We start from the raw sequence: 11,393 nt of genomic DNA on the forward strand, positions 1-11,393 counted from the left end.
TTTCAAATTCATATTTACAGATTTCACAGAAAGTTTGACAAAAATCACACAGTTTGATTTTCCAGAACACCAGTAAAATTCTTATAATCAAACAGTATTAAACAGTTTAACCCCTTTTAGCACAAATTTTGAAACCAAATCAATGTTTTCGTGGTATTGATTAAAGTGACGTAGATTCTGTCCTCACTTACGGAAACAGCAAACTTAAACAATTGTTGGTTGGGAAAGTGACCTTGCATCCTGTTGGTTCTTGCACACTCCCAGTGAGATGGCAGACAAACAGCTGCCAATGCTGTTTCTCACTTCCGTTCATGCTGGACACCAACTTAGTCAACTTTAAATGGTTTACATCCTTCAGCAGCATAACTCGTGGTGTCATTAAAACATCTTTACAACTTTATTGAACTTATAAATTACTGATTTGTTCTTCAGGCGGGAACTTATCCCATTCAGTCATTAGTTCTGTGCTCACTAACATACATCAGCTCCTGGCCCTGCAGTTGATTAGTTTTAAAATCTCCAAATCCCTTCATGTCCCTGTTCCTCCTTATCACTGATCCTCCTCCTATTCTAGGACCTTCCAAGATCTCTGCACTCATGGTCTCTTGAACATCCTTAATATCATTGTTCTTTTATTGGCAGTCATGCCTTCAGCTATTGACCTATAAGTTCTGAAATTCCCTCTCCAAGCCTGTGCTCTACCTCATTCTATTCTTTTCACAAGCTCCTTAAAAACTATCTCCTTTGACCAAGCTTTTGATAACCTGGCCTACTTAGCCAGGAGTCAAGTTCATTTGACAATACTTCAGTAATGCACCTTCAAGTGTTTTACTCCATTAAAGGCATTACATAAATTCAATTAAATATAAATGCAAGTTGCTGTTGAGTGTATAATATTGGAATGTCTAGAGGAAAGATCCTTAGGTTGCTCATTTCATACCCTCAGGATATCCCAATGTGCTTTAGAACTAATTAATTTATTTTTGAAGAGTAGTCATCATTGTAATAGAGGAAATAAAGCATCCATTTAAAACAAGACAATGTCCCATTAACAGTATTTAAGTAACTGGGGTGGTCAATATGTGTTTTCCAATGGATTTGATGGATCAATATGTATTGCCCAGCACACTGAGGAGAACTGCCCTGTTCATTAAATGGTGGCAAGTCTCTGGAGTGGGAATTGAACCCTCAACTTCCTGACAAATTTGGCTAAGGATGACACTAAATTATAGTTTTGCGGAACATAGTGTATGGACATATAGGTCTTTACTTGTTCATCAATGTATTTGAAAAAAATGAATTATATTGTAGTATTATTCTTAGATACGTCACCCCCATCACACAGAAATTTAAATAAAGCTCCTTAGACACTAATGAAAAGAAATAAATCATGAAATTTGTTTTGATTAACACTTATTTTTGTATAATGACTTAATGTCTTATTTTGAAACCTTGATCTTTTCAATTTACGTTCAATATTCTTTGTTGGCAGTTTCTTGATCACATTACATTGATTTTGTTAGGGCACAGATCTGTTAGAATGATAGAATAGACTATCCAGATATTCCTAAAGGTGTAACAAAAAAATTGATACTGAATACAAAATGACAACTATATGGAGACTGTTGTACAGAATTAGCTGGAATTGGATTTCTCTCACACTATGCTATTAGTTTGTCTACAGCCCATAAAATATTGGATAGCTACATATAGCAACAACCCTATAGTCATGTAGAATGGTGATGGTTGCTAATTCTCCTGTCAATCAAGTTTGCTGTCCATGCTGCTATAAGTGGCAGGAATTGTTTTTATGTATGTTATTTATATGTAACTGTCCTCCACTCACTGCATTTTCCTGAAGAAAATTATTTTGATCTTATTGGAAGAAGTTGGTGTAATTTCTGTTTCCTTTGCTTTTTAAATAGACTTTGTTTTCTCATTAAATTGACTGTTTGCTATAGAATAGTCTATATGCCATGTTTCATTTGACTACACCCCCACTCCTCCCCCTCACATTCAACCCATTGGCTGACTTGGTGCTGACAATGACAACTCTTACATAATGAGGGTGCAGCAGTTCTGTGCTGTATAAGAAGAATATTTCATTACGTCAAAATTATAATAATTTACTTGTTTTCAAACTTGGTGCATTTTTAGTTATATGTATAACACATAATGAAGTATTACAAAAATGTTCATAAAAATAAAATCGAAGTATGGAATGAGAAAAAAAGAGTCAAGCTTTTGAAGTAGTCATCCATAGGAATAAGAACAGGTCATTCAGATACTTGAATACTATTTCAATATTCAGTTAGCTGAACTGTATCTTGACCCTACAGTCCATGTGAAGGGGCTCGACCTGAAATGTCGAATGTCCATTTCTGTCTTCAGATGCTGCCTGACCCACTGAGTTCCTCCAGCACCTTGTTTGTTGCTGTACCTTAACCCTTTCAACATTCATCCATTCAGGAATCCATATTAGCATTGCCTCACAAAAATCCTTCCAGTTCAAAATCTTTAAAGGAGATGTGTGGGGCCAGTTTTTTTTACACAGAGAGTGAAGGGTGCCTAGAAAGCACTGCTGGGGTGCTGGTAGAGGAGATACAATAGAGGTGTTTAAGAGGCTCTGAATATGCAGAGAATGGAGGGATACGGTCCACATGCAGGCAGAAAAGATTAAGTGCTTAACTAGTTCGGCACAACATAGTGGGCCAGATGGCCTGTTCCTGTGCTGTACTCTTCTATGTTTGTTCTGTGTTCCAGTGGCCCCCAACATCAATAAGTTTTATTTTTATGAGAAAGTTTGATATTTCCATTGTCCATTGTGAAGAAGTGCTTCATTGTATGACCCCTGACCATTCAGCACTAATTGTAAGTTTATGCTCTGAATTCCCCCACACGCAGATGGCTTTACTTTACGACCTCCTTTAATTATGTTTCTTGTAACAGACTTTAATTTTAAGATCTCTCATTTAATGTCTTGTGGTATTTGCGTAGCCTAAAGTGAAACTAACAAGAAAGGCGCCCTCGCAGTTTTCATTCTCTGAAATTAAATGAAGACAAATTCTGAAGTTGCAAAAGCAAAGTTGCCAGTCTTAGAGTTCTCAATCTTGTTCAGTGCTGTTCCACATTGTCCATATTCCGATTTTCCATGTCGTTAAGTAAAAGCTACAACACAGACATAAACAACAACATCTGCCCAAAACTGTTATCTGCCCATTCCACAAAAACTTAGACAAATCAAATCATTTAATGCACCTCCTGATAATCAGCAGATGAGTGAAAGCAGTTATTAACAATGCTTTCAAATGGCAACTATTCACCAAAAACTTGCTCATCTTTGCTCAGTTTAGATTTCATCAGGACCACTCAGTCCATCGATCATCTCAGCCTTGGTTAACGTCATGCATCATTTAATTAATTGTGGCATCATGGACCCCAGCAAATTTAAACTCAACAGGAATCAAAGGGCACTCTCTCTATTGGTTACAGTCACACCTGGCACACAAGGCCATGGTTGATGATGGCCAATCACATCAGCTCCAGGATACTGTTGGAGCAGTTTTTTTTTACAGCAGTGTCCTCAAACTAACCAGCTTAAGTTATTTGATTAATGATAATCCATCCATCATTATGTCAGTACTGGGTCTGTTAATTAATGTGTTCAGTTCCATCTGCGTGTCCTTACAGAATGAAGCAACGTGTGTCCATATGCAGCAAGACCAGGACAATATCCAGGGTTAGAATGGTAACATAAGAAATCAATTCAGGAAGAGGCAGTTTGCCCCTTCATGCCTGTTCTATTCAATCAGATCATGGCTAACCTTTTACCTCAGTGCGACTTTTCTATGCTAATCTCATAATCCTCGATTCCCTTATTATCTAAAATCTATTAATCTCTGCCTTGAATATACTGAATGACTGAACTTCCACAGAGGATTCCAAACATCTCTGGGAGAAGAACATTCAGCCCATTTCTGTCCTGAATGCCCAATCCCATATTTTTAGACTGTGAGCCCTGGTCCAGATCCCCTGCTTCTGGACACCTCAGCTATGCATTAAGGGCAAACAACATCAGGAAAAGTGCACATGAACATTGTATGTTGAGCTTTAATAACCACTTGTTGACATCCAGGCTGGTTTAGTGGATTGCTTCAGACCTTCCATGATATGCAGGTTCAGGGCAGGAGTTTGCAACATGGAACCAGGTGAGGGAGGGGATAGGAAAGGCGAATCAAGGGTGAGGAAACCCAGTTAGAGAGATATGTGGGTGAAGGGCAGATCTCCAATTCCAGGCATCCCACTCCCCTTGTGTTCCTTTCCCACTCCTACCAGTCCACTCAGGGTCTCTCTCCCTTTGTTCATCGTTTCTATCCATCCCCCTTTGTTTCCAGGACTCATCATTCTCCCCCACCTGGTTCCATCTGCCCATCACCCACATATGTATCTACCTGGGTTTCTTCACCCTTGGTTCATCTTTCCTATCCCCTCCACATCTCATTCCATCTGTCCATCATCTTCCCCTTATCTGGTTCTACCTATCACCTCTGCCTCTACACTTGGTCCACCTCTCCCCCACCTGGCTGGATCTGCCTAATAATTCTTCTCTCCTTTCTTATGCTTCCACCTATCATCCACTAGCCTCTGCCTCACCACTCCCCCTCACTTCTATATACTGGCTACCTTCCCTCTACACTCTCAGACTTGATGCAGGATCTCAACCTGAAATGGCAACCATCCCTTTGCCTCCACAGATGAAGCCACAGATGGTATCAAGGGATACAGGGATAAGGCTGGAAATTGGGGCTAGATAGGAATAGTTTTAGTTTAGCTCATGGAGCAGACTCGATGGGCCAAATGGCCTGCTTCTGTTCCTTTGTCTTGTGATCTTGTGAACCCGCAGTACTTGTCCAGCAGTTTATTTTTTGCTAAGAAATCAGTGCAATTACTCGACTTGCCAGGTGCGTACAGCTCCAATAACACTCAAGAAGCTCGACACCATCCAGAACAAACAAGTCTATGTGATCAGAACCCCTTCACTATCTGCTCCCGCTGCGATTAATGCACTGTGGTTTCAGCGTTATGCACATTTACAAGTTACACTGCAGCAACTCACCAAGGCTTCTTCAGTGAACCTCCCAAAGTCACAACCAAACTATATGAGGTAAGAGCCAAGTCCTCTCTGGGTTATGTACTACCCTGAGTTCCCCTTTTTTTTAACCATTGGGTACCTGCAACTCTTTACTTATCAGCAATGAGGGAACACTTTAATGATGTGGACTGCAGCAGTTCAGAATATAGACCCACCACCTTCACCAGGTTATTAAGAATGGGCAATAAATGCCTCTCTTGCCAGTGATATCCACATCTGAGAAATTATTTTTGATCTTTACATTATTGAACCAACATATTTGAAAGAGTATATGGACATTAAGATTATATTCCATTATCTTTAAACTTATTTTTAATTGGTTATTATATCAATTCTGCACTTTTTGTGAAATAAATTTATTTTGATGAGTATAAGTTTCACAGATCTCCTGCTCACTGAGTCAAACATTATTGCATTTTGAGGCCTGCTGGTTTTGTGGGCATGACTCCAACTTCAATGTTCACAGTTCGATCACAGCCAAACTATTTAATGTAATTTTCCACCATTGCCTGTGTGGAAATATGTCCCATTGTTTGCATCAATTTAGTGCTATTGGCAGCATTCTGGTTGCTCAGTTAGAATACCATGGGCCAAAATTATCAAAAAATCAAAGAGAACAGGAGGCCATTAAACCTCCCATGTCTATACCAGCACTTTGAAAGAGATGCCAAATTATTCTTTCCACCTTTCTCTCCTTCATTGCCCTGCATATGATTCTCTTTTGTGTATATGTCCAATTGTATTTTTGAAAGTTCCTATTAAATCTGCCTCCACCAACCTTCCAAGTAATACATTCCAGATCATAAGGACTCATCACACAAAAAGATTCCCCCTCATTTCCCTCAAATCCTTTTACAACTTACCTTAAATTGGGCTCCTTTAGTTACCAACCCTTGTCCAGTGGACATAATTGCTGTATCAAAACACTTCATAATTTTGAGCACCTCCTTAATCTTTTCTTCTCAAAAGAGAACAATCCCAGTTCTTCCTATGCCTCTTCTTATAACTGAAGCCCTTCACCCAAATAAATGGTAATGTTTAATCTGTACCTCATTCAGAGACCACACGTTACCACATATACATTCCATTCAAAGGATTATGGAACTCAACATTAAGGGAGAATTCACTGCAATGAAGGAATGATTAGGTTGATGAAAACAAACAGCAAATAACATTCACACTACACTTGCAAAGTAATGATCATCTCCAGGAGGTGTCTTTGGAATGGTACTCATTCAGGCAAGCAGGGTACATTTTTAGTGACTTCGCGACAAGTAGATCATTGACTGTAAAGCACATTGGGACAAATTGAACTATATTTATAAAGCCAAAATGGTTCAACAAACAACAGAGGTTCAAAATCCATAAGGGAAAGTGACAGGGTAGAGGCAGCGGATCAAAAATTTGTCTTTGCTTGCCAGGGCTAAATATTTCCCTCTTGAATAAAAGTAGAGTCATAGTGTCATACGGCATAGAAACAGGCCCTTTAGCCACTGAGTCCACAACGATCATCAAGCACATTTATGCTAATCTGTCACTAGTCCCATTTTATTCTCACCTTGTTCCCATTAACTCCCTCGGATTCTACCACTTGTCTGCACATGGGCTGTGGGTGGGGGGTGGGGGCTGGAAATTCATAGTGGCTAATTAACCTGCAAGTCTTTGGTATGTGGGAGGCAGCTGGAGCAGCCAAAGGAACCCACACAGTCATGGGGAGAAAGTGAAAACGCCACACATATTGCACAGGAGGTCAGGACTGAACTCAGAACACTGGAGGTGTGAGGCATCAACTCTACTACTAGCTCATGGGTGAAGCCTCTGGCAGTCCTGTCACAGTAAGTGTCAAGGGGGCTCAATAGTGTGGAGCAACCTTGACTGAGCTGATACCCCTTCAGCCAAAATTACTCCTCGAGAACTGGTCCCCCACAACGTGAGCCATCTCTCAGAAGCACCCTCTGTGCAGTTCCAAACCACATGGAGGTGCTTCCTGTTCAGGCTACACCTGCATACTCTCCACTTCCTCACCTCATCTGCCACCCAGACACATGATAGCAGTCCATACCGCCATCAGATGTTGAGATGTTGCGAGGTTCCCCAGTGGATGATTCTCTATGAAGAACGTCCACACCCCTAACCAAACTCCCACTTCTTTTACATCAGGGACCTGGGGTAGAGAGATGGCTTCAAAGTCAATGGAACCAAAAGCGTGGGAGTGAATTTAACTTGCAATTGGAGTTATCTTGCATGTTTAGCACTGGCAACGTAAATGTAATTTCTCCCTCGACTCATTTTCCAACTGCTCTGGACATTGCTGGATTTTTTTATGAGTTGGTGAGTGTGATAAACCTGAATGCTTAATTGTTCTGTCACTTCATAACTTCATAAGCATCCATTGGCATGACTCCAGACTTTATAGATGAAGATCAGTGTGGTCCCAGGCTAACAGTCATCTCAGAATATTCTGGAGCAGGTACTATGTACCTGCTTAGTTATGCTTTCTTACTTCATCTCAAAGCCTTTTCCCTACAAAGTAATTGGAAATGTAAGTTGGTAAAGGGGTATCTGGCACCTTGGTGAACAAAAGGATTGTCAGTCTGTCTCCTTAACAATAACATTTAAGCATTGAAAGATTGAGAATGAGGGTAAATTAGAGCAAATCAGATGCACAAAAGGGAAAGAAAAACTGGATTGTGAGAGACGAAAGTGACATGGAAATCAAAAGTAAGATTTAAAAATCTCCAATAAAAACCTATTGAAATGAGATGCAACATTTATAATTCTATGCCAAGAATCCTTAAATAATTAAAGGAATGTTCCATCATCAGGGATGTCGTCTTTCATCTATGATTTAACCCAAATTATTGTTATTCAAAATTGAAAGTGCCTTCCTGTAACAGATAGATTAAAGACCTCTTTGCAACACGGGAAAGCTAGGCGTTCTTGGGAAAGATTCAACCTGAAGTCAGCATCATCAAAACTAATGTCATTTCTCAGTGCTGGAGCTGTTCATGGGACCTTGACATGCCTAAAATAATATTCGAGTATTCCAAGTGAGTTATATTTGGATCACTTTGTAATGCTGTCAGTTGCTACGAAGTTGAGCAGGGTGGGTGGGGTGGTGGTGGTGTGGGGACAGATTCAATTGTAGCTTTCGTAAGGGTATTGAACAATGGGAAGGAATGGAGGAGTGAGACCAAAGGAATTGCACTTCAAAGCCTCCTTCTGTGCTGTATTGTTCTAAAGTCCATAAATTAATGCCCTTCTTTATCACACTGATTAGTCCTGGGTGCAATGGTGTCACTGTGGTTAAATTACCAGACTAGTAATCCAGAGGCCTAGAACAACAATGCAGTGAGCCAACCAACACAAAGGATATATCTATCTGAACTTGTCCTACTTGTGCCAGATGTACCTGCCATGACCATATCTTAGGAGTGACCACTGCCTTTATGTCTTCACACAAGGACACCCTCCACCACCTTATGTGGCACTATTATCAGGTTAAATTGGATAGAACAGATCTAGAAGCTCAAAATTTCGAGACCCATGAGGTGCAGTGGACCATGTGCAACAAAATAAATGTGTAATCTCATAGCTCGGCATATCCCGTGCTCCACCATTGCAATCCAGCTGGGGATAAACCCTGGCTCAATGAGATGTGTAGAAGAGCGTACCGGGAGCAACGGCAGGCATACTCAAAAATGGATTGCCAACCAATGAAGCTGCAACACAAGCCTATACATGTACCTCTCAGCAAAAGCAGCAATAGACAGCTAAGAAGTCCCACAATCAAAAGATTAGATCAAAGCCCTGCAGTTTTGTCATTTCTAGTCTTAAAATGCAATGTATCATTGCAGTGATGGAAAAGGTCATTCTCTCTTCTCTCCTCTCCCATCAGGCAGAAGATACAGGAGCCTGAGGGCACATACCACCAGGCTCAAGGAAAGTTTCTATCCCACAGTGATAAGTCTATTGAACGGTTCCCTTATACGATGAGATGGACTCTTGACGTCACAATCTACCTTGTTGTGATCTTGTACCTTACTGTCTACCTGCAATGCACTTTCTCTGTAGCTGTGACACTTTACTCTGTTCTGTTATTGTTTTTACCTGTACTAGCTCAATGCACTCTGTACTAACTCAATGTAACTGCTCTGTGCAATGAATTGATCTGTATGATCAGTATGCAAGACAAGTTTTTCTCTGTACCTCGGTACAAGTGACAATAATAAACCAATACCAATACTAATGATGTTGACCTTGCCACAATGTGGAATTTACTCATCAATAACTGCTCACCAACACCCAGTTTGCTGCAGCACCACCCAGCTCCAGGCCTCATCATAGCTTTGGATGAGGTAAAAGTGACCGTCCTTGATATTAAGGTAGTATATCATAAGTCACAAGTGTGACTTCAAGGAGGCCTGGTAAAACAGGTCAATAGGCATCAAGAGGAAATGACTCACCTCCTGACATCCCAGTCTTACCACCAACTACAAGACACAAGTTAGGAATGTGATGGGACAGCTCCAACAACCCTTAACAAACTCAACACCATTCAACGCAAAGCAGCCCACTTGCATGACACCCAATCCACCACCCTAAACATTAATTCCCTCCAGCACCAGCACACAGCAGCTGCAGGGTGCACCATCTACAAAAGGCATTGAAGTTATTTGTCTAGGCTACTCCAACCCCATCTCCCAAGCCCTCACTCTCTACCACCAGCAAGGACAAGGGTAGTCCATCATTAGGAAGACAACCACTTGCAGTTCCCCTCTAATTCACACACCACCCTGATTTGGAAATATATCGCCAGTCCTTCATCATTGCTAGGTCTAAATCCTGGGACTCCCTCTCCAGCAACACTGCAGAAAAATCTTTACTGGAAGGACTGCAGTGGCAATTAGGGATGGGCAATTGATGCTGGCTTTGCCAGCAACGCCTGCACATAGAAAAATGAAGAAGAAAGGAAGTTCAATCCATCTGTTACCCATTCAGCTGTACCAATATACTGGATAACTTGTAATTATACCAATCTCCCCTATGCTCATCACATGACCATATAGCTTGAGGTCAGTGGATGACTTAATGTTGCCACCTCTTCCATCTCTCCAAACAATGCCAAGTCCCAGCTGCAATCATCTACTCATCCTTGTTCCTTTCACCTGTGAGCCAGCATCAGTCCATTAAACAAATTTGTTGGAAGTTCTGTGAGACTTAGTCAACTCATTCCTGTGGCCCCCTCACCCCTTCCCCCACCCTCACGACCTGACCATCTCTCCCCCACCTCCTTCCCTTTATTCCATGGTCTACTGTCCTCTCCTTCCGGATTCCTCCTTCTTCAGCCCTTTGCCTCTTTTATCTATCACCTCTCAGCTTCTTACATCTCCCCCCTCCCCCTCCCCCACCCACCTACCTACCCCCCTCTCACCTGGACTCACCTATCACCTGCCAGCATGTGCTCATCCCCCACCCTTGACCTTTTATTCTGACTTCTGCCCTCTTCCTTTCCAGTCCTGCTGAAGGGTCTCAGCCCGAAATGTCAACTGTTTATTTCCCTCCATGGATGCTGCCTGACCTGCTGAGGTCCTCCAGCATTTTGTGTTCATTGCTCCAGATTCCAGCATGTGCAGAATCCCTTGTGAAACTGTCTTACGTGAAACTTTACTAAAACCTATTCTCACAATAGTACAAAATAGGGAATTTAGAAAAATACCAGAATCAGCTTTATTACCACTGACACATGACATGAAATTTGTTGTCTTGCGGTAGCAGTACAGTCCAAAGACATAAAAATCTATAAATTACAAAAATGCAAAATAAATAAATTACAAAAATATATGCACATCATTATCTGACTGGTCGCTTCCATTTTTATTGGAGAATGCAACAGTGTGGATGGAAATCTCTGCGGTGCTCTAGTCTCTCAAAGAACTTCAAAAAACCATAAGGATTCAAATGTGTGAACAGATGAGAAATTGTTGAACTGATAGGAAGGGTGAAAAATATAAAGCAAATACAAAGCAAAGAATGGAAAGAAAGAGCTTGCATATATGTAATCCCTTTTACTATATCAGAGCATCTCATGCTACAGCCACCAAAACAGTATGGCGTCACCATAGACGGAACGAGGAAAGTGCGTTACTCACAGCAGGGTTGCACTGACAAGAATGTGATAATGATCGAAAAATCTGATCTTACGGGTGCTGATTGGGGTTTAAAAATTGGTCAGGTCTCC

Source organism: Pristis pectinata, chromosome 10 (genome assembly GCF_009764475.1).
Source record: "Pristis pectinata isolate sPriPec2 chromosome 10, sPriPec2.1.pri, whole genome shotgun sequence".
Taxonomy (NCBI): Eukaryota; Metazoa; Chordata; class Chondrichthyes; order Rhinopristiformes; family Pristidae; genus Pristis; species Pristis pectinata.